The sequence below is a fragment of the Nycticebus coucang genome, chromosome X, assembly GCF_027406575.1.
Source record: "Nycticebus coucang isolate mNycCou1 chromosome X, mNycCou1.pri, whole genome shotgun sequence".
NCBI lineage: Eukaryota > Metazoa > Chordata > Mammalia > Primates > Lorisidae > Nycticebus > Nycticebus coucang.
In genome coordinates, this window is record NC_069804.1 from 142,614,868 (window position 1) to 142,637,762 (window position 22,895).

A 22,895-nucleotide genomic window follows, 5' to 3' on the forward strand; every position below is an offset into this window, starting at 1 on the left:
CTTTTTTATTATTTCAGATTAATATGAGGGTACAAATTATTAGGTTACGTTGTTTGCATTTCATAGGTACAGTGCAAGTTGTAGTGCAGCCATTAACCCATGGGGTGTGCTGGATACCATGACCTTGTGCCCATTAGGTGAAAGATTAACAATCCCCTTTTCTCTTCCCCACCTGTCCCACCCTTGGAGTTAATTGTGTTTTTCTCGCATGTGAGTATGTAGTTGTCAATGTATTGGTTTCATAGTAGTATTGAGTTCGTTGGATACTTGCTTCTCCATTCTTGTGACATTTTACTGAAGAGAATGTTCTCTAACTCTATCCAGGTAAATAAAAAAGATGTAAAGTCTCTATTCTTTTATGGATGAATAATACTCCATGATACACATATACCACAGTTTATGAATCCATTTATGGGTAGATGGGCACTTGGGTTGATTCTGTAAGTTGGCAATTGTGAACAGAGCTGTGATAAACATTCTAGTGCAAATTTCCTTGTGGTAAAATGATTTTTTTTTCTTCTGGGTAGATAACTAGTAGTGGAATTGCAGGATCAAATGGAAGGTCTGCTTTTAGTTCTTTGAGAATTTTCCATACTTCTTTCCATAGAGGTTGTATTAGTTTGCAATCCCACCGGAAGTGTAAAAGGGTTCCCTTCTCTCCATGTCCACACCAGCATCTGTAGCTTCAGAATTTTGTGATGTGGGCTATTCTAACTGCAGTTAGGTGATATCTCAGCATGTTTTTGATTTGCATTTCTCTGATGATTAGCGACAATGAATATTTTTTCATATTTTTGGTGGCCAGGCATCTGTCTTCTTCAGAGAAGGTTCTGTTCATGTCTCTTGCCTGGTGACAGATGGAATTGTTTGCTCCTTTCTTGTTGAATAATTTGAGTTCTCTGTAGATTCTTGTTATCAGCCCTTTCTCAGATTCATAGCATGTAAATATTTTCTCCCATTCTAAACGCTGTCCCTTTGCTTTAGTTGTTATACCCTTAGCCATTCAGAAGATTGTTAGCTTGATCATGTCCCATTTATTTACTTTTGATGTGGCTACAATTGTCTAAGGCATCTTCTTTTTAAAATCTTTTCCCAAGCTGATATTGTCAATAGTTTTACTCACACTTTCTTCTAGAATTTTTATTATTTTGTATCTTAAATTTGAAACTTTTACCCAGTAAGAGTAAATTTTTGTAAGTGGTGAGAGCTGTGAGTCCAGTTTCAGTCTTCTACATATGGCTAACCAGTTCTCCCAGCACCATTTGTTAAATAGGAACTGTTTTCCCCACTGTATGCTTTTGTTTGGTTTATTGAATATCAAATGGCAATACATGGCTGGTTTCATATCTAGGTTATCTGCTCTATTCCCTACATTTGTATCTCCATTTTTGTGCCAGTATTATGCTGTTTTAAACACTATAAACTTGTAGTAAAACCTATAATGTGATGCCACAAATTTGTTTTTATTTCTTAGAGTTGCATTGGCTATTCGGGTTTTTCCTGGTTCCATATAAAATGAAGTACTATTTTTTCAAGTTCTTCAAAGTATGACATTGGTGCTTTTATGGGGATTTCATTAAATCTGTAAATCACTTTAGGTAGTATGGACATTTTAACGATGTTGATTCTTCCAAGCCATGAGCATGGTTTGTTCTTCCATTTGTGAATGTCTTTGTTATTTCTTTTTTCAGGATTTCATAGTTCTCTTTCCAAAGATCCTTCATGTCCTTCATTAGGTATACTCCAGGTACTTCATTTTGGGGTTTTTTTTAAGCTACTATGAAGAGTATTGTGTCTTTGACTTGACTCTCAGCTTGACTGTCATTGTCATATATGAATCTACTGATCTGTAGACATTGATTTTATATCCCAAAACATTACTGTATCTCATGATCCTCCAGGAGCCTTGGATTGAGTCCTTAAGGTTTTCTAAGAATAAGATTATATCATCAGCAAAGACTGAGAATTTGACCTCCCCTGTCCCAATTAAAATACCCATGATATCCTACCCTTGAATAATTGCATTGGCTAGAACTTCCAGCAATATGTTGAATAGCAGTGACAATAGTGGACATCCTTGTCTGTTCCCAGTTCTAAGTGGAAATGCTTTCAGTTCTACTCCATTCAATATTATATTGGCTATAGGTTTGTTGTAGATGGCCTCTATGGGTTTAATGTGTGTCCCATCTATGCCTATTTCCTTAAGTCAGAAAAGGATGCTGAATTTTGCTGAATGCCTTTTCTGCATGTATTGAGAAGATCATATGGTCTTTGCTTTTGCTTCTATTTATGTGGTGAATTAAATTCATTGATTTACGTATACTGAACCAAACTCTCATGCCTAGGATAAAGCACAGCTGATCACGATGTACACATTTTTTAATGTGCAGCTGTTCTCTGTTTCCTAGGATTTTATTAAATATTTTTGTGTTGATATTCATTAATAATATTTGTTTGTAGTTTTTCTTTTTTGTTAGGTCCTTTTCAAGTTTTGGTATCAAGGTAATATTTGCCATGTACAATATATTGAGGAGTGTTCCTTCCTTCCCTATGTTGTGGAATAGTTTCTGCAATATGGGTATAAGCTCCACTTTGAAGGATTGATAGAATTCTGGTGTAAAGTTGTCCAGTCCAGTATTTTCTTTTTTGGACAATTTTATATTGTTGTTGCAATTTTGGTGCTTGATATTTGTCTATTCAAACTTTCTATTTGTGGTTTAGTTTAAGAGGTGGCATGATTCCAAGTATTGATCAATTTATTCCACATTTTCAAATTTATGAGCATAAAGTTTTTGGTAGTTATCAGTGATGATCTTGTGCATCTCTGTGGTATCTGTTATTATTTCCGCATTTTCATTTCTGATTGAGATCTTACTTTTATGTGTCTTGTCAGTATGATCAAGTGTTTATCAATTTTATTAATCATTACAAAGAACCAACTTTCTGTTTCATTGATCTTCCACATGATGTTTTCAATTCATTTAATTCTGCTCTAATTTTGGTTATTTTTCTTTTGCTAGATTTGGGATTGGATTGCTCTTCCTTTTCCAGTTCATTACAATGGCTCATTGGGTTATTGATGTGTGCTCTTTTTTCGGGATGTGGACATTTATTGCATTAAATTTCCCTCTTACAACAGCCTTTGCAATATCCACAGGTTTTGACAGCTTGTGTTTTGTAGTTTTATTCAAGAAATATAATGATTTCCTTCTTTATCTCCCCCTTTCCTAGCTATCATTCCTTTGACTTTGTGTGGAAATGACAGATTTTGCTGGAGTTGAGTTCTACTTTTATTCCATGGTGGTCTGAAAAGATATAAGGTATAATTTCTATTCTTTTAATTTTTTTTAGATTTGATGTGTGACCTAAACTATGATCCATTTTAGAATATTATCCATGGGCTGAAGAGAATAAAGTATACTCAATATTATTGTGGTGTACTATTCTATGTATGTCTGTTAAGTCCATTTGTTGAGTCTTGTTTAATTCCACTGCTTCTTTGTTTAATTTCTACTTAGAGAATTTGTGCAGTTCTGTTAGAAAGGTGTTGAAGTCCACAGTTACTATGATGCTGCAGGATATCATATGGTTCACATCAGTTAAGGTTTGTTTTATATATTTGAGAGCATTTATGTAGGGTGCATAGATATTTAGGATTGAAATGTCTTCTTTTTGTATTATTGTCTTGACCAGTATACAGTATCTATATTTGTCTTTCTTTATTTTTTGGTTTAAATCCAGTTGTACCTGCAAATAAGAGTGCCACCTTTGCTTTATTCTGATTTCCATTTGAATAAAATATTGTTCTCAAACCCTTCACCCTGCATCTTGTTATGTCTGGGAAGGTCAGTTGTAATTCCTAAGACAGATTATTCTTTCCTTATGCCTTTTTTATCTAGTCAGCTAGCCTGTGCCTCTTCAGTGGGGAATTCATGCCATTCACATTTTCTGAGAGGACTGATAAGTATGGTGGAGTTATGGAGTTCTTTTTGTCTTATTTTGTAGAGGTTTATTGCTTAGTTTTATCACTTGCACCATTATGGAAGCTAGGCTTTTTCTTTTAGTTTCAAGGTGTCTTGAGTTTGATAGTGGTCCATTATGATTGTCAGTGTGAAGAATGGGTCTGGGTACTTCTTGCAGAGTACTCTTGTTTTGAAGAATTTTCTCAATGTTTGCATGTCAATAAAATATTTGATTTCTCCATCCAGTATAAACCTTTAGCAGGATAAAGAATCTTGGGCTGAAATTGTTTTGTTTAGCCAGGCATGGTGGCTCATGCCTGTAATCCTAGCACTCTGGGAGTCTGAGGCCAGTGGATTGCCTGAGCTTATGAGTTCCAGACCAGCCTGAGCCATAGCGAGACCTTGTCTCTAAAAAACTAGCCAGGTGTTGTGGCAGGTGCCTATAGTCCCATTTACTTGGGAGGCTGAGGCAAGAGAATCACTTAAGCCCAAGAGTTTGAGATTGCTGTGAGCTGTGACACCACAGCACTCCAGCATGGGTGAAAAACTGAAACTCTGTCTCAAAAAAGAAAAGAATGTTAAAAGCAGGTGACCATCCTCTTCTGGCTTAAAAAGCTTCAGCTGAAACATCTGCTGTCATCCTGATATTTTTCCCCTTGTAGGTAAGAAGTTGCTTATGCCTGGCTGCTTACAGAATATTCTCTTTTATTTTGACTTTGGGAAGTTAATTACAATGTGTTTTAGGAGATTCTTTGTAACACTTGAGTCTTGCTGGGATTCTGAAACTATTCAGCATCTGGATTTCCGATTGTCCAGCAATGCTTGGGAAATTCTCCATCATGATGTCTTGAAGTAGAGTTTGCATACTTTTAGGACTCTCTTTTTCTCCTTCAGGAATCCTGATGATTCTTATATTCATGTATTTGATGTAATCCTATATCTCTCTCTGAGATTGCTCTGCCTTTACTCTCTTCTTTTTGCCTCTTTGATTGATTTAATTCAAAAGCCTTCTCTTCAATTTCTGATATGCTTTCTCTTTCCTGTTCTACTCTATTGCTTAGACTCTCTACTGTGTTTCAAAACTCCTTGAATGCCTCTTTCAATTCCTTTAGCTCTGTTATTTCTTTCTTAATTATGTCCAGATCCTTGGTGACTTTATCTTTAATTGCACTGATTTCTTGAGACAGTTTTTGGATATCCTTTTGGATTTATTTGTCTAACCTTCTCCTCAATTCCACTTATCTTATATGCTATCCATATTCTTAATTAATTTTCTGTAATTTTAACAATTTCTCTATGGGTGGGATTTTCAGCTGTATCCCCCTTGTATCTCTTGGGGGACTTGATCTGCTCAGATTTTTCATGTTTCCAAGGTGCTCATGATGATTCCTCCCCATGGGTATTTTCAGTTTATTCATATTATGAAAAAGTATAAATATTTATTATACTTTTTAAGCTGGAATGTTAGATTGTCCCTAAATTTTTATTGAGAGATAATCTAGTTAGGATCCCTTAGGCAGTGCCCAGGAGACCTGTTTCGAAACTAAAACTGGTTAGCTGAAATATGATCCAAAGGCCCCAGAATATGGAGCTCGCCACTCTCCCTCACCACTGACTGTTCAAATAAGCTGTTGCTTATACCTGTGTCCTTACTGGCACACACCCTCCCAAAGCTCCCTTTTAGGGCTGCAGCATGTGATGGTCCCTGAGAACTGCCCTTGCTTTCTCTAAGTTGGGTGGTGAGGATTTGGAGACAGGACTTCCAGGTAATTCTCCTAGACTAGGGGTGGCTCTGGATAGGAGATAGCGAGATAATTGTTCCAGAAAAAGTGCTCACCCCACCCTCGAACAAATTCAAAGAGCCACCGTTTTCCACCCAAGTCCAGGGATGCAACAGATTCAAAACTCCACAGTTCCTGACTACACCTGGGATTGGGGAGTCTACAGCTTGCCAAACTGCCCCAGCTAAAGATCCAACCCTGCACACATACAGATTCAAAAAGCCATGGTTTTCACTAATGTCCCTGCAACAACTGATTTGAGATGCTGAAGCTTTCCCCTGCTGTTGGGGAAGGGAAATCTGTGGCTTGCCATACTGTTCTAGCCCAAGTTCCAGCCCCACACAAAGAAATTCAATAAGCCATAGTTTTTGCCAAAGTCCTAGCTGCAACATATTCAAAATGCTATGGCCTTTGTCTATGATTGAAGGAGGGGAATCTGCAGCTTGCCATCTGCTTCCCAGGATTTCCTAGAACAAGGTTGCCTGAGGCTAGACCCACCCCTCTTCAAGTTAGCAGGAGGCACCTGCTGGGCACAGATGCTGGACAGGCCACTCCAGAGGATGGGAAAGTTCCCCCCTAGAGTCAGGAGGACTCAAGAAAAACCGAGCCTTGCCAAAATTAGCACAGTTGAGCCACAAATTCTTCCCACAGTGGGGCGGGGGGAAATAGCCACACTCAGATAACTAGGCCACACAATGCAGATGTCCCTCAGAGTTCCTACCAGACATGTTAAAGGAACAGGGCCTGTCTGCTTTTCCTCTCATGGTTTGCTAAGTATCCTGCTGGTTGCTGGTGATAGAGGAAGTGGACTCTGTAATCCTTACTTCCTCATTTACTATGGGGGCTGGGTAGGGTCCAAAGCCCCTTCACCTTTTTGGTGTCGGGGTGTGGTACAGCCCCTCCAGGCTATCTGAGCTGGGCTAACAATCTGATTCACCCAAACATTGGGAAGCAGGCTTCTTTCAGGCAACCAAGAAGGATGGAGAGATGAGCTGTGACTGCAAGGCAGCTGGAGCCAAAATTGCTGTCTATTCTACAAGGCAGGATGGGTACGCAGAGGAAGATATTTCTAGGTGCAGGAAAACTGTCCTATTTGTCCTTCTGGTCTATTTGTCCTTCCTGGTCCTCTCACACTGGGTGAGAGATCCTGGTGGAGAGCCTCCCAACTTGGGGAAGGGTCCCTTACCCTTCTTTTCTGCTCTGTGCTCTGTAACTGTCCTCTGTTCTCTTCCTTCCTCTTTCTCCTCCTCAGTTTGTCTCAGTGGGGTTGCTAAGCACCTTGATTTCTTCTCCTTGTGATCTACATTTCCCCAATTTCAACTACTCCAAGTCCACTTCAGTCTACTTTTCTTCCTTCTGGACAGGTGCTTCTGATGAAAGCTGCCTCTAGTCTGCCAGCTATCTTGGCCTGGACTAAACCTTTTTAACTTTTGACTCTTCTGTAATAACACTTAGCTTACTTAAAACACAAACACACTGTAGAGTTGTACAAAAATATTTCTCTCTTTATATCCTATTCTATAATCTTTGTTCTATTTTAAAATGATTTTTACTTTTCAACATTTTTGTTAAAAACTAAGACACAAACATACACATTAGCCTAAGCCTACACAAGGTTAGAATCATTAATATCCCTGTCTTAGTTTTTCTGTTTGTTCTTTTGTTTGTTTGTTTGTTTTTTGGGGGGTTTTGTTTGTTTGTTTGTTTTTTATTGTTGTCAGTGTTGTTCCTATAATCCTAGCACTTTGGGACAATATCACTGTCTTTTATCTCCACACCTTGTCCTACTGGAAGGTCTTCAGGGTCAATAACATGCATGGAATTGTCATCTCCTATAATAACAAGGCCTTCTTTTTGACTATCTCCTAAAAGACCTGCCAGGAGTTGTTTTATTGTTTACTCGTTTTGTAGGTTGAAGGCACATTTTTGGTGCCTTTGTTATAGATGCAACTCTATTTGGTTCTATCGATCTATGTGTCTATTTTTATTCCAGTAGCATGCTGCTTTGGTTACTATAGCTTTGTAGTGTAATTTAAACTCAGATAATGTGATTCTTCTAGTTTTGTTCTTTTTATCCAGTAGGACTTTGTCTACTCTGGGTCTTTTGTGATTCCATGTAAATTTTAGAATTTGTTTTCTATTTCTATGAAAAATTTCATTGATATTTTCATACGGACTGCATTGAATCTATAGATTGCTTTAGGTAGTTTAGACATTTTAGCAGTATTCATTCTTCCAATCCATGAATATTTAATATCTTTCCATTTGGGGAGGTTATCTTCAATTTCTTTCATCAATCTTTTACAGGTCTTTTGATGAAGATGTTCTATAACTGAATAGTTGTAATGGTTGCACAACTTTGTGGACTTTAAAAATCACTGATGTGTTTACTTAAAAATGTTAAATTTTATGATGTGTGAATTATATATCAATTTTTTAATTATGTGAGAAACAAAATAAGGTAGAAGTTTATGTCCTGCTAGAAAAAGAGCTAACATAAATTAAGGCTTTTTTTATTATTTTAAAAGTAGGCCAATTGGTGGGACTACACCTGTGGTGCATCTTACAAGGCTACATGTGAAACTTAGTAAATGTAGAATATAAATGTCTTAACACAATAACTAAGAAAATGCCAGGAAGGCTATGTTAACCAGTGTGATGAAAATGTGTCAAATGGTCTATAAAACCAGTATATGGTGCCCCATGATTGCATTAATGTACACAGCTATGATCTAATACTAATTAAAAAAAAGATAGCAAGAGAAATGCAGATGGGGAAAATGTAATTTAGTGTCAGAAACATCATAGAAAGATGTCTAAATTGATTCTATAGGTCACAGGAGCTATTAAGGGAGATTAATATAAAGGGTGCCAGTGACAGGTTTGTGTTTTAGAAAGTTAATGCTGAACAAAGTGTCAAAAATGGATTGTATAGGAGAGATGGTAGAATAAAGGAATTGAAATACTACCATACTGAAATAAACCTAATAAATGGTGAGAAAAGTTTGTTGAAAGGAAATGATAGCAGAAAAAACACAAAAGGGAATGATTAGAAAGGTACTTAGGAAGTAAAGTCAACATGATGACCACTATGAGACCAGCATGAAAGAGAAAGATTAATAGAGAATGTTTCAAAACTTCCTTGTCTCAATGATATGAGAATAAGAAAAAATAAACTAATTAGAATGAGATTGACTCTGTGTTTGCAATGTTATGTCTTAACTGCCTGAAGAACTTCTAAGTGATTAAGAAGGAACTACTGATAGGCAGACCAGAACTATATATACATAGTTCTGGAACAAGCTGGAGACTGGAGACTTACTGGTGGTGAGTTGTCAATAAAGTTGAAGGCATGGGAATAAATCAGATAATTCACGAAGAATATATAGTATGAAAACATGATGACAGATTAAACATTTAAGTGTAAAAATACGAGGAGCCAGGGAGAAAAACGAGGAGCTGTTTTTGTAATAAGAGTAAAATATAGAGAAAATCATATCATAGAAGCTAACAGAGAAGAAATTTTCCAAGAACTGAAGCTTGAATACCAAATGACAACCGGCAAACAGAATGAGCACTACAGAAAATCCTCTGGAGTTGACAATAAAAAGTCCTTGTTGGTCCTGAAAGGAACAGTATTAGTAAGAGAGTTCCACAGGAATGGTGAATATTGAATCTGTACTGCAGTGGGTTTTAAGAATGAATGGGCAGAGAGACCATGTGGACTACAAGGACTAAAGGGAACTTACTTTATAAATAGATGGGCGATGAAAGAAGGAAATTAAGAGAAAAGGACAACAATTTTAGAAGTAAAAAGATAATCCATGGAATGAAGAAATTATTTACACATCATATATTTCATAAGGGGCTGTAACTAGAATATGTCAAAACCCTTGCAACTCAATAATCAAAATACAGCCTAATTAAAAGTGAGCAAAGGGGCTGGGGTGGTAGCTCATGCCTATAATCCTACCACTCTGGTAGACCAAGGGGGATGAATTGCCTGAGCTCACATGTTCGCGACCAGTCTGAGCCAGAGCAAGACGACATCTTGAAAAATAGCTGGGCATTGTGGCAGGTGCCTGTTGTCCCAGCCACTTGGGAGGCTGAGGCAAGAGAATCACTTGAGTCCAAGAGTTTGAGATTACAGTGAGCTATGATGCCATGGCACTCTACTGAGGATGACAAGGTGAGACTCTGTCTCAGAAAAAAAAAAAAAAAGTGAGCAAAGGATCTGAATAGATATTTCTCCAAAGATATACAGATGGCCAATAAGCACACAAAAAAGGTACTCAGTAACATTAGTCATCAGAGAAATGCAAATCAAAACCACAATGAGATACCATTTTATAGCCATTAGGATGACTAGAGTTAAAGAGTCGGATAACAAGTTAGTGAGCATGTAGGGAAATTAGATCCCTCAGATACTGCTTATGAGAATGTAAAATGGGATAGCCCAGATTTCCAACCAGTGTGCCGCAGCACACTGCTGTACCCTGAGAGGATCTCATGTGTGCCAGAAAAAATTTTCAAGTTTATTAATTAAATTACTTTTGAAAGAAGTTCAAAGCACAGAAGGTATATTCTTTTTTATACTCTTTTTAAAAAACAGCATAATTTAAGTGAGCTTTGGAAGTTTAGCTATAGGTTCAAGTGTGTTGTGAGATCTAAAAAGTTGAAAAACATTGATGTAGCCACTTTGGGAAATAGTCTGGCCATTTCTTAGATGATTAAACACAGACTGATCATATGACCTAGGTATATACCCAAGAGAAATCACAACTTATGTCCACATTTGTGGGCTCGAAACTTGTACAAAAACACTTACAGCAGTATTATTCAAAATATCCGAAGGTGGAAGCCACCCAAATGTACATCAGTGAAAAAACGGATTTAAAAATTGTGACATGTTGCTAAGTCATGGAAAAAGCCCAAGTGCCCATCAATTCACGAATGGATTAATAAATTGTGTTATAGGTACACCATGGAATATTATGCAGCCTTAAAGAAAGTTAGAGACTTTACCTCTTTCATGTTAACACGGATGGAGCTGGAACATATTCTTTTTTTGTGTGTGAAATTTATTTATTTAAAAGCATTATCAGTACATTTTCTTAAGGAAATAAATCATATGTGAATATAATAGCTGCCCAAAGCAAGACATTTTGTGCATTTTACATTATTCTACAGGATATGATATTTAAACAAATAGTTACATTTATTCTTTTTTATATAAAGAAGTAATAAGTTTGCCAGAACATTTACTTTTGAAAACCAGAAATCTTAAATTTTAAAGTAACTGCTTTTTAACTTTTTTAAAATAAAGTTTTTTTTTTTAATGTATGTATTTCTATACGTACATACATTGCCAAACATTCATTTAGTTAAAGTAAGTTAAAGGTAAAAATCACATATAACCATAAGATTTTAGAACTTTACCACAGGGACTACATGCTTGACAGCTAGGGGAAAAAGTTAGATACTTTTTAATATTTTTTTTTTAGAATTTTATTTTTTATTAAATATAATTTTCATTTTAAAATTGGAGAGTAGTTGCAAGTTTCCATGCTAGGAAATAATCATTTCTCATGAGTCTAAATTATTACTTCAACAAAGTTGTACTGATTTATTTAAACTTGACAACTAGTTATTGAATTGTTCAGAGTTAACATGCAGTCATCATTCCCAAAGTCTCAGACTGTCAACTTCTCTATAAAAATGGGGAAAAAATCATAAGAACTATATTCTTCTTAGTAAAGTATCTCAAGAATGGAGGAAAAAGTATCCAATATACTCAGCCCTACTATAAAACTAATTTATGGCTTTCATATGAAAGCTATAACCCAGTTACAACCTAAGAATATGGGGAAGAGAGAGAGGGAGGAGAGGGAGTGGGGAAGATGGGTGGAGGGAGAGTGATTGGTGTGATTACCCCTACGGTGTGTCTTACAAGGGTACATGTGAAACTTAGTAAATGTAGAATATAAATGTCTTAATACAATAACTAAGAAAATGCCAGGAAGGCTATGTTAACCAGTGTGATGAAAATATGTCAAATGGGTGGCACCTGTGGCTCAAAGGGGTAGGGCGCTGGTCCCATATGCCAGAGGTGGTGGGTTCAAACCCAGCCCTGGCCAAAAAAACTGCAAAATAAATAAATAATTTAAAAAAAAAAAAGAAAGAAAGAAAAGAAAGGCTTAAAAAAAATAAAAAGAAAGAAAATATGTCAAATGGTCTTTAAAACCAGTGTATGGTGCCCCATGATCGCATTAATGTACACAGCTATGATATAATAATAAAAATAAATAAATAAAAATATGAAAAAAAAGAAAAAGAGCTAACATAAATTAAGGCTTTTTTTTTTTTTAATTTAAAAAGTAGGCCGATTGGTGGGACTACACCTGTGGTGCATTTTACAAGGGTACATGTGTAACTTAATAAATGTAGAATATAAATGTCTTAACATAATAACTAAGAAAATGCCAGAAAGGCTATGTTAACCAGTGTGATGAAAATGTGTCAAACGGTCTATAAAACCAGTGTATGGTGCCCCATGATTGCATTAATGTACACAGCTATGATTTAACAATAAAAAAAGAAAGAAAAAATATTAAAAAAAAAGCAGGCCGAGATAACTATGTATCATATACTGCCATTTGTATTTAAAAGCAAAGATACATGTTTGTATTTGCATAAAAATGTCTGTGAGAAAAGCAAACAATAAAAAATAACAGGTTCACCACCTGGAGCTCAGTGGTTAGAGTGCCGGCCACATACACTAGGGCTGGTGGGTTCAAACCCGGCCTGGGCCTGATAAACAACAATGACAACAACAACAGAAAAATAGACAGGCATTGTGGCAGGCACCTGCAGTCCCAGCTACGTGGGAGGATGAGGCAAGAAAATCTCTTATGCCCAAGAGTTTTAGGTTGCTGTGAGCTGTGATGCCATAGCACTCTACTGAGGGTGACATAGTGAGACTCTGTCTCAAAAATATAAAATATATATGTATGATTAAGTTTAAAAAATAAAAAAGATAACAAGGCTGTTACTTTACAATTATAGAGTATTACAGATCACACTTTACTGCTCTAAAAATTGGTAAATAAAGGCTCTCTCTTGTAGAAAATGAGGAAAATAAAATATTTAAACTATGCCTACGTCCCAAAGTTTAGGAAGGATTTGAAATCATTAAAATCATAAAATCTCAAAGTTCAAGGGGGAATTTCTCAGATCAATTAGGTTTTATCACCAACACAAAAAAATTAATCAATTAATTTCCCTCTAAACTTATTCCTTTCCAAGAGGTCAACTAGCCTTCTTTTGATCCCTTCCACAAAAGGTAACTCCATCTACACTGAGATGGGCCATCCCACATCTTAACTGCTTTATTATACAATCTCCTTATTCTGAGGTGACATCTAACCTTTGGAAACTCCTACCCACTGAATCTAGTCTTAAAATTGCACATACAACTTGTATGAGTACATTTTTCATTTCTATTTATTTACATAAACTTATCTTAGGTTAAGTAAATTATGAAATACTCTAAACCAGGCATCATTATCCATATTTTTATCCTAGGAATATAACTCTTCATAATAAAAATTAATAAATTGGGGGATGTTTTTCTCTAGAAGAGTCTGGAAACAATAAGATTTCTGACTTCTTTCCTTTTCCATGTGCATTAATAGTACAAAATTGAAATACATTTTTCAATTCTTAAAAAAATTAAATTTCACAGAACTTTATCTAAGAAAAATTTTAAGGAAAAAGTCACTTTGTACCAATTATTATAATTACTTCTGCCTTTCCCATCTCCTCCAGTAAACTCTTGGAGGACAGGTTCCAGGTGTGAGTCTGTCCTCACTGTACCATCTACTGAAAACACAGTGGCTGCAGGATCAGAGAATCTCATTCAAGTCTTAGTTTCTTCTAAGTAGCTAGCCTTTGATTTGATTCGATCTATATTTCCTATTTCAAACATGCAAGACAATAACTTGTGCCAATATTTTACGTCTCTAAGGATTTTGGCAAGTGTTACATTCTTGCTGGATAACTGGTGCTGCAATAAGATATACATTTAATCATTACTTAAGTCTTATATATAATTACATCACTAAATTTGCTGTAACATTAGTACCCCATTCTGACTTCAAAAATTTTCTCTCTGAGAAATGTATGTCATCTACATATCCCTCCATTTTTATAACCCTTATCTTAGACATGTTCCTAAATAAGTAATTTTTTTTTATTTTCATATATACATGTGTTCATTAGGCTTCCACTGTTTGCCTTCACAAAATTAGAAAGGCTTAAAATTTAACAACAAAGCAATGTTTAAGACAGGGACCAGAAACAAAAACCTCGCAAAGAACAAACGAAGACAAATACATTCAGAAAAGAAATCAGAGGATTGCTGCATCGAAGTCTTAAGCAATAATAATTAATTGTCATTAATTGTCCTCATATCAAAGTTGAATACATAGGATTCATACTTCTCCATTCCTGTGATGATTCACTAAGGATAATGTGTTCCACCTCCATCCAGGTTAGTACAAATGCTGCAAAATCTCCATTTTTTTTAATTAGCTGAATAATATTCCATGGTATACATATACCACAGCTTGCCAATCCATTCTTGGGTTGAAAGGCATTTAGGCTGTTTCCACATTTTAGCGATTGTAAATTGGGCTGCAATAAACAGCATAGTACAAGTATCTTTATAGTAGCTGGAACATATTCTTCTTAGTAAAGTATCTCAAGAATGGAAGAAAAAGTATCCAATGTACTCAGCCCTACTATGAAACTAATTTATGGCTTTCACATGAAAGCTATAACCCAGTTATAACCTAAGAATAGGGGGAAGGGAGAAAGGGAGGGGAGGGAGGGGAGGTGGGCAGAGGGAAGGTGATTGGTGGGATTACACCTGCAGTGCATTTTACAAGGGTATATGTGAAACTTAGTAAATGTAAAATGTAAATGTCTTAACACAGTAACTAAGAAAATGCCGGGAAGGCTATGTTAACCAGTGTTACGAAAATGTGTCAAACGGTCTATAAAACCAGTGTATGGTGCCCCATGATCGAATTAATGTACACAGCTATGATTTAATAATTTAAAAAAAGGTTTGTTTTTTTTTTTCCTTCTGGATAGATGCCCAATAATGGGATTGCAGGATCAAATGGGAGGTCTAGCTTGAGTTCTTTGAAGTTTCTCCATAATTCCTTCCATAAAGGTTGTACTAGTTTGAAGTCCCACCAGCAGTGTAAAAGTGTTCCTTTCTCTCCACATCCACGTCAGCATCTGCAGTTTTGAGATTTTGTACTATAGGTCATTCTCGCTGGGGTTGGATGATATTTCAGGGTGGTTTTAATTTGCATTTCTCTGATAATTAAGGATGATGAGCATTTTTTCATGTATTTGCTGGCCATTCATCTCTCTTCTTTAAAGAAGGTTCTGTTCATCTCTCTTCCCCATTGATGTATGGGATTGTTGGTTTTTTTCTTGTGGATTAACTGAAGTTCTGTATAGATCCTGGTTATTAAGCTTTTGTCTGATTCAAAATATGCAAATATCCTTTCCCATTGAGTAGGTTGTCTATTTGCTTTGATTGTTGTCTCCTTGGCTGTACAGAAGCTTTTCAATTTAATTAAATCCCATTTGTTTACTGTTGCCGTTGTTGCTATTGCCATGGCAGTCTTCCTCATAAAGTCTTTCCCCAGGCCGATATCTTCCAGTGTTTTTTCTATTCTTTCTTTGAGGACTTTTATTGTTTCACGCCTTAAATTTAAGTCTTTTATCCATCTTGAATCAATTTTTGTGAGTGGAGAAAGGTGCAGATCCAGTTTCAGTCTTTTACATGTGGATATCCAACTCCCCCAGCACCATTTATTGAATAGGGAGTCTTTCCCCCAATGGACATTTTTGTTAGGTTTATCGAAGATTAGGAGGCTGTAAGTTTCTGGTTTGATTCCCTGGTTTTCTGTTCAATTCCAAATGTCTATGTCTCTATTTTTGTGCCAGTACCATGCTATCTTGACCCCTATGGCCTTGTAGTACAGCCTAAAATCCGGTATGGTGATACCCCCAGCTTTCTTTTTATTACAAAGAACTGCCTTAGCTCTACAGGGTTTTTTCTGGTTCCATACAAAACAGAGAATCATTATTTCCAAGTGTTGAAAATAGGATATTGATATTTTACTAGGGATGGCGTTGAATTGTTAGATTGCTTTGGGAAGTATAGACATTTTAACAATGTTGATTCTTCCCAGCCATGAGCATGGTATGTTCTTCCATTTGTTAAAGTCCTCTGCTATTTCCTTTCTTCAGGTTACATAATTTTCTTTATAGAGGTCCTTCACCTCTTTTGTTAAGTATATTCCTAAGTATTTCATTTTTCTTTGGGGATATGGTTAAGGGAGTTGTGTCTTTAATGAACCTCTCATCTTGACTGTTGTTGGCACATACAAAAGCAACTGACTTGTGGACGTTGATTTTATATCCTGAAACATAACTGTATTTTTTAATGACTTCCAAGAGTCTTGTGGTTGAGTCTTTAGGGTTCTCTAAGTATAAGATCATATCATCAACAAAGAGGGAGAGTTTGGCCTCCTCTGCTCCCATTTGGATGCCCATTATTTTCTTGTCTTGTCTAATTGTATTGACTAAAAATTCCAGAACTATGTTGAATAATAATGGTGACAGAGGACAACCTTGTCTGGTTCCAGTTCTTAGAGGAAAAGCTTTCAGTTTTACTCCATTCAGTAAAATATTAGCTGTGGGTTTGTCAAAGATAGTATCAATCACTTTAAGAAATGTGCTACCTATGCCTATACTCCTCAGTGTTCTTATTAGAAAAGGATGCAGGATTTTATCCAATGCTTTTTCTGCATCTATCGAGAGGATCATATTGTCTTTGATTTTACTTCTGTTGATATGGTGAATAATGTTTATAGACTTGCATATATTAAACCAGCCTTGCATCCCTGGGATGAAATCTACTTGATCATGATGTATGACTTTTTTGATGATAAGCTGTAATCTATTGGCTAAGATTTTATTGAGAATTTTTGCATCTATATTCGTTAGTGAAATTGGTCTGAAATTCTCCTTTTTAGTTGGGTCTTTTCCTGGTTTTGGTATCAGGGTGATGTTTGCTTCATAGAAAGTGTTGGGGAAGATTCCTTCCTCCTCAATCTTTTGGAATAATTTCTGCAGTATAGGATTAAGGTTTGATAGAATTCTGGTGTGAAACCATCAGGACCAGAATATTTTTTTGTTGGGAGAATTTTTATTCTTTCTTTGATCTCAGTGCTTGATATTGGTCTGTTCAGGAGATGTATTTCATCTGGGCTAAGTCTAGAGAGAGGGTGTGATTCCAAATATTGATCCATTTCCTTCACATTGTCAATTTCTGGGCATAAAGTTTCTGGTAGTATTCAGAAATAATCTCTTGTATCTCTGTGGCATCTATTGTTATTTCCCCCTTCTCAGTTCTGATTGAGGTTACTAGAGATTTTACTTTTCTATTTCTAGTTAGTCTAGCCAAAGGTTTATCTTTTTTATTTATTTTTTCAAAAAATCAACTCCTTGTTTCATTAATTTTCCGAATGATTTTTTGTTTTCAATGTCATTCATCTCTGATTTAATTTTGGATATTTCTTTTCTTCTGCTGGATTTAGGCTTAGATTGTTCTTCTTTTTCCAGTTCCATCAGATGGTTTGTAAGTTTGTTGATATGCTCTTTCTGTTTTTCAAATATAGGCTTCTAAAGCGATTAAGTTTTCTTCTCAGGACTGCTTTTTCTGTATCCCATAGACTTTGATAGCTTGTGTCTTCATTGTTGTTATGTTTAAGGAAATTAATGATTTCCTTTTTTATTTCTTCCTGCACTCAACTGTCATTCAGCATAACGTTGTTTAACTTCCATGCCTTTGTGTAAGGTTGAACGTTTTTGTTGGAATTGAGTTCCACTTTTAGTGCCTTGTGATCTGAGAAGATGCAAGTTAGAATTTCAATTCTTTTGATTTTGTTGAGTTTTGTTTTTTGTCCTTGGATATGATCAATTTTGGAGAATGTTCCATGGGGCAATGAGAAGAATATATATTCTTTATCTTTGGGATGGAGTGTTCTATATATGTCTATCAAGCACAGTTTTTCTAGGGGCTCATTTAAATTTCTAATATCTTTGTTTAATTTCTGTTTAGAGAATCTGTCCAGCTCTTAGAGAGGGGTGTTAAAGTCCCCTGTTATTAAGGTGTTATAGGATATCATATTGTTCAGACTAAGCAAGGTCTGTTTCAAGAATCTGGGAGCATTTAAATTGGGTGCATAAATATTTAAAATTGAAATGTCTTCTTGTTGTAATTTTCCCTTGACCAATATGAAGTGATCATAATTGTCTTTTTTGGCTTTGGTTGCTTTAAATCCACATGTATCTGAAAATAAGATTGCAACCCCTGTTTTCTTCTGAATTCCATTTGCCTGAAAAATTGACTGCCAACCCTTAACTTTGAGTTTTAATTTGTCTTTTGATGTGAGGTGTGTTTCCTGCAGACAACAAATAGATGGCTTGTGTTTTTTAATCCAATCAGCCAATCTATGCCTCTTCAGTGGGGAATTCAAGCCATTGACATTTATTGAGATAATTGATAAGTGTGGTAGCATTGTATTCAGCTTATTTTGTGAAAGTGCATTGCTTAGTTTTGCCTTTTGCATCATTGTGGAAACTAGGTTCTGTCCTTTAATTTCTGAATGTTTACTTTGCTAAAGGTCCATTGTGATGGTCAGTGTGTAGAACAGCTTGAAATATTTCCTGTAAAGCTGGTCTTGTTGTGACAAATTTCCTCAATGTTTGCATATTAATGAAAGATTTGATTTCTCCATCAATTTTAAAGCTTAGCTTAGCAGGATATAGAATTCTGTGCTGGAAATTGTTCTGTTTAAGTAGGTTAACGGTAGATAACCATTGTCTTCTGGATTGAAAAGTTTCATTAGAGAAGTCCACAGTCACCTTGATAGGTTTGCCCCTGTAGGTGAGTTGGTGCTTACTCCTGGCAGCTTGTATAATCTTTTCTTCTTTCTTGACTTTAGATAAATTCATGACAATATGCCTTGGAGAAGCTCCATTTGAGTTGAGGTGACCAGGGGACCAATATCCCTCTGAAAGGAGTATGTCAGAATCCTTGGTGATATTTGGGGAAATTTCATTTATAATATTCTCTAGAATGGCTTCCATTCCTCTGGGTCATTCTTCTTCCCCCTCAGGGATTCCTATAACTCGTATATTTGAACACTTCATAGAGTCCTATAATTCTGTCAGTGAATGTTCTGCTTTCTCTCTCTTCTTTTCTGCCTCTTTAAGTATCTGAGTAATCTCAAGAGCTTTATCCTCTACCTCTGAGATTCTTTCTTCCGCATGATCTAATCTGTTGTTGATACTTTCTATTGCATCCTTAAGTTCCCTAATTGACTGCTTCAGTTCCTTCAGCTCTGCTATATCCTTTCTATATTCTTCATATCATTTATCTCTTATTTGATTCTGTTTAGGATTTCCTTTTAGTTATTTTCCACTTTCTCAACAATTTCCTTCATTGTTTTCATCACCTGTATTTTAAATTCCCCTTCTGTCATTTCTAACATTTCTGTATGGGAGTAATCCTCTGCTATAGCTACCTCACGATCCCTAGAAGGGGTTTCTCCTGACTGGTATTTCATGTTGCCAGGATTTTTATGCTGATTCTTCTTCATGAGTGCTTTCTTGTATCTGTTTCCTTACCCTAATTTTCTTTTCACTTCTTGCTCCTTAAGTTACTGTGCCTCTGGCCTAAAGTTTTAATGAGTCCTTTTGGTACAGGACCAGAAGGATGAGAAGATTGAAGAGCAAGAAGGGAAAAAAGATTTTAAACAGAAAGAAAAAAGAGAAATAAGAGGGGGTGAATAAAAGGAAATATTGACAAGAAGAAAAAAGGCACTGAAAGAAGAAAATGGGAGTAATATAGCTGTATAGTAGGGTACTATGACCAAACCTTAAAAACCCCCAACCTTTGTGGGTGCTGGGATGGATGGTTCCCTTGAGGTAAACAGCTCTTTGCCAGCTAGCTCAGACAAAGTACCCCACCTCCACCAAGTATATAGGAAAGCTAAAAATACCATAAATCAAACCAAAACAAACAAACAAAAACCCTTCCAGGATAAAATTGGGGGAAAACAAATAATAGGGGAAGAAGCACTGGCAAAAATGAAATTATAATTGTTAAAGAAGGCAAAAATGGAAGATTGTATTTAAACTAGAATAGTCGGGGGGAAAGGGATAAAAAAGAGCAAAAAGGAAAAAAAAATTTAATGTCAAGGAAAAATGTTGAAATTTAGGAGAAGAAAAAAAAAACAAAAACAAAAACCAAACCCAAAACCAAACAACCAAACAGTATATATATCCTGCTGAATACTGTCCTGGCAACAGGTAATCTTCTGAGGTATGAGATGTTGATCGCAATATTAATACAGCTGTTCAAGATGGAGCCTGGAGGCCTCTGCTGGTCTCTCAGACCCTGCAGGCTTGGAAGCCCAAATGTCTCCTCAGCCCACTTAAAAGACATTCCAAACTATAAAACTTGGCCAAGCAGAAGCTTTCCAAGGAAAGCACTTATCGCTGGGATCTCCTCTGGTGTGGCTGCCCGCTTATCCAGTGTGCCAAATCCAGACTCCCTCTATGCCCCTGAGGGCCGAGGCTATTAATCTGCCAAACACTTGGATCTCCCCACTACCCCAGCGTCTCAGTTCCCACCTTTGGGCAGTTCAGTCACTACATTACTCAGCCAAGGTCTCCCCACTGATCCCCGTGCTGCAATATGCAGGGGCAGCTCCCCCACAGTAACTGCACGGGAAGCCGACAGATGAACAATATTAGCTCCCCTCTGTCTCAGCAGCTCAGTCTAGGGCCCCAGACAATGCCCAAAGTCATCCACATACCCGCCCAAGATCTCCCAAGGCAGTTCAATCAAGTGCCCAAGTCCAAAAAACCAAAATAGACCACAGGGAAAGCTTTTCCTGCTTACAGTCTAGTTGTTGCTATGGTTACAGTTGTGGGCAGCCTCCACCCAAACAAATGCACCCACCACTTACCAGTTTTCCATGGCTTCTGTCCTCCTCGTGGGGTCCAGAAATCTCTCATTGAATTCCTGTATCACCAAAGGGAAGCCTCTGGGCAAAACTCACCAGCCAGAGATGCCTGGGGTCTTCGCTCCCCACTCTCGCTGTGCCCAGCTACATAGAAGCTGCTATTCGCCACCATCCTAGTTCAGTCTCCCCAGTAAGTAAATTCTTAAAGGTATAACAAACTCTTGTCTCTGTGGTACATATTTCTTAGACTTAGCACTTTCTCTTACAAACTAAGGAAATGTTGCCTATATAAAGATAACTTTAAAAAATATTATTGCCAATGCAGTAAATTGGCATATAAAGTCAGTCCAAAATATCTCCTGAGTTAGAACAAGGATTTGTTTCGTGATTCAAGTTTTGAGATGTAATTAAACCATAATAACTAACAAAAATTCAGCAAGGCCAAAAGTAAGTCAAACTTCTGCTGAAATGTGAAGTAGTTGCACTTTTCCCCTATCCTGCCTACAAAGTACAGCTAACAACCATGGACCCTATATATCAAACAAAGATAATGGTTCTTAAAGGTCACAAGAAGAGGCAGATAGGTGTAGGGACTTTAGAAACCAAAGACTATCACAGTGGTGAGTTGGCTAGACATTCTTTTTGCCTCATATTTTATGAATACACTTGAAATAAAATGAAGCTGAAGAAGCTGGTAGCCTAGAAATGACAATGAGCACCCAAAAAATAGAAATGACAGTGAGTACAGACAAAGAAGAAAGAAGAGGAATTGGAGAAGAAGGAGGAGGAGGAGGAGGGAATAGAGAAGGGAAAAAGAGAGAAGGGGGAAAGAGGAGGAGGAGATCCTTCTCTCTGTATCCAAATGGCCAGAAAAGGGACAAAATATTAGGACAGAAAACATTTATACAATAACCACTCTACTCCAGCTAAACAGCACAGAAAAATATGTGGTTACAACCCTGTCCACATCACCAAAGACATAGTGAAGACCCTAGTCTTCCAACATTACAAGGCTGTAATGAAACTTCTTCCTCCCCTCTACAGGGATGACATCAGAGGAAGTACAGAGGAGAGTGAGGATTTTCGCCACTGCCCAGTGGCTAAAAGCCCATCCCCCCATCAGAGTGTCAATGAAGACCATGTGGGAAACAGTAATAAGGTGCTCCAACCTCTCTCAGGCAGGGAGGTATCCCTGGAGGCCTAGTAGGGAAGCAGGATTCCCACCCTCACCCATTAAAGAGGAAGAACCATCTACTTTAGGTATGAAGAGAGGTCAATTGAGAAATCTGGATGTCTAGACCCACCTGGCAATAATGATGTAGTGTTCTCCATCCCCTGACAGAGTAGTATCAGAGGAAACCAGCTAAAAAAGAGATTCATAAAGATCCAGAATCTTATGACATAATAATCAAAATGTAGGACCACACCTACAGTGCATCTTACAAGGGTACATGTGAAACTTACTAAATGTAGAATATAAATGTCTTAACACAATAACTAAGAGGGTGCCAGGAAGGCTATGTTGACCAGTTTGATGGAGATGTTTCAAATTGTATATGAAACCAGTGTATGGTGTCCCATGATTGCATTAATGTACTCAGCTATGATTTCATAAAAAAAAAAATAATCACTTGCCACACTAAGAAACAGGAAAACTAGGTTCAGATAAAATTAAAAAGAATCAATGAATGTCAATACCAAAAATAACAGAGATGTTAGAATTATCTGACATAGATTTTAAAGTAGCCATCATAAAAACACTTCAGTGAGCAAATATAAATACACTTGAAACAAAGTGTTTGGGCAAAGAAATAGAAAGTCTCTGTAAAGAAATAGAAGATGTAAAGAAGAACTAAATGGAACTTTTAAAACTGAAAAATACAGAACTTTCAATGAAAACCCACTGAACAGATAGGTTCAACAGCAAAATGGAAGGGAGAGGAAAGAAATCAATCAATTAGAAGGTAGGACAATACTAATTATCCAATATGAAAAACAAAACATAGACAAAAAAAATGAACAAGCATTAG

General features: G+C 36.6%; 1 protein-coding gene across 7 annotated transcripts in view; it reads right to left on the minus strand.

The window, feature by feature from the left end:
• Positions 1-22,895, minus strand: part of KLHL13 (kelch like family member 13) — a 271,741-nt gene that overhangs the window by 213,197 nt on the left and 35,649 nt on the right. The window lies entirely within an intron of this gene.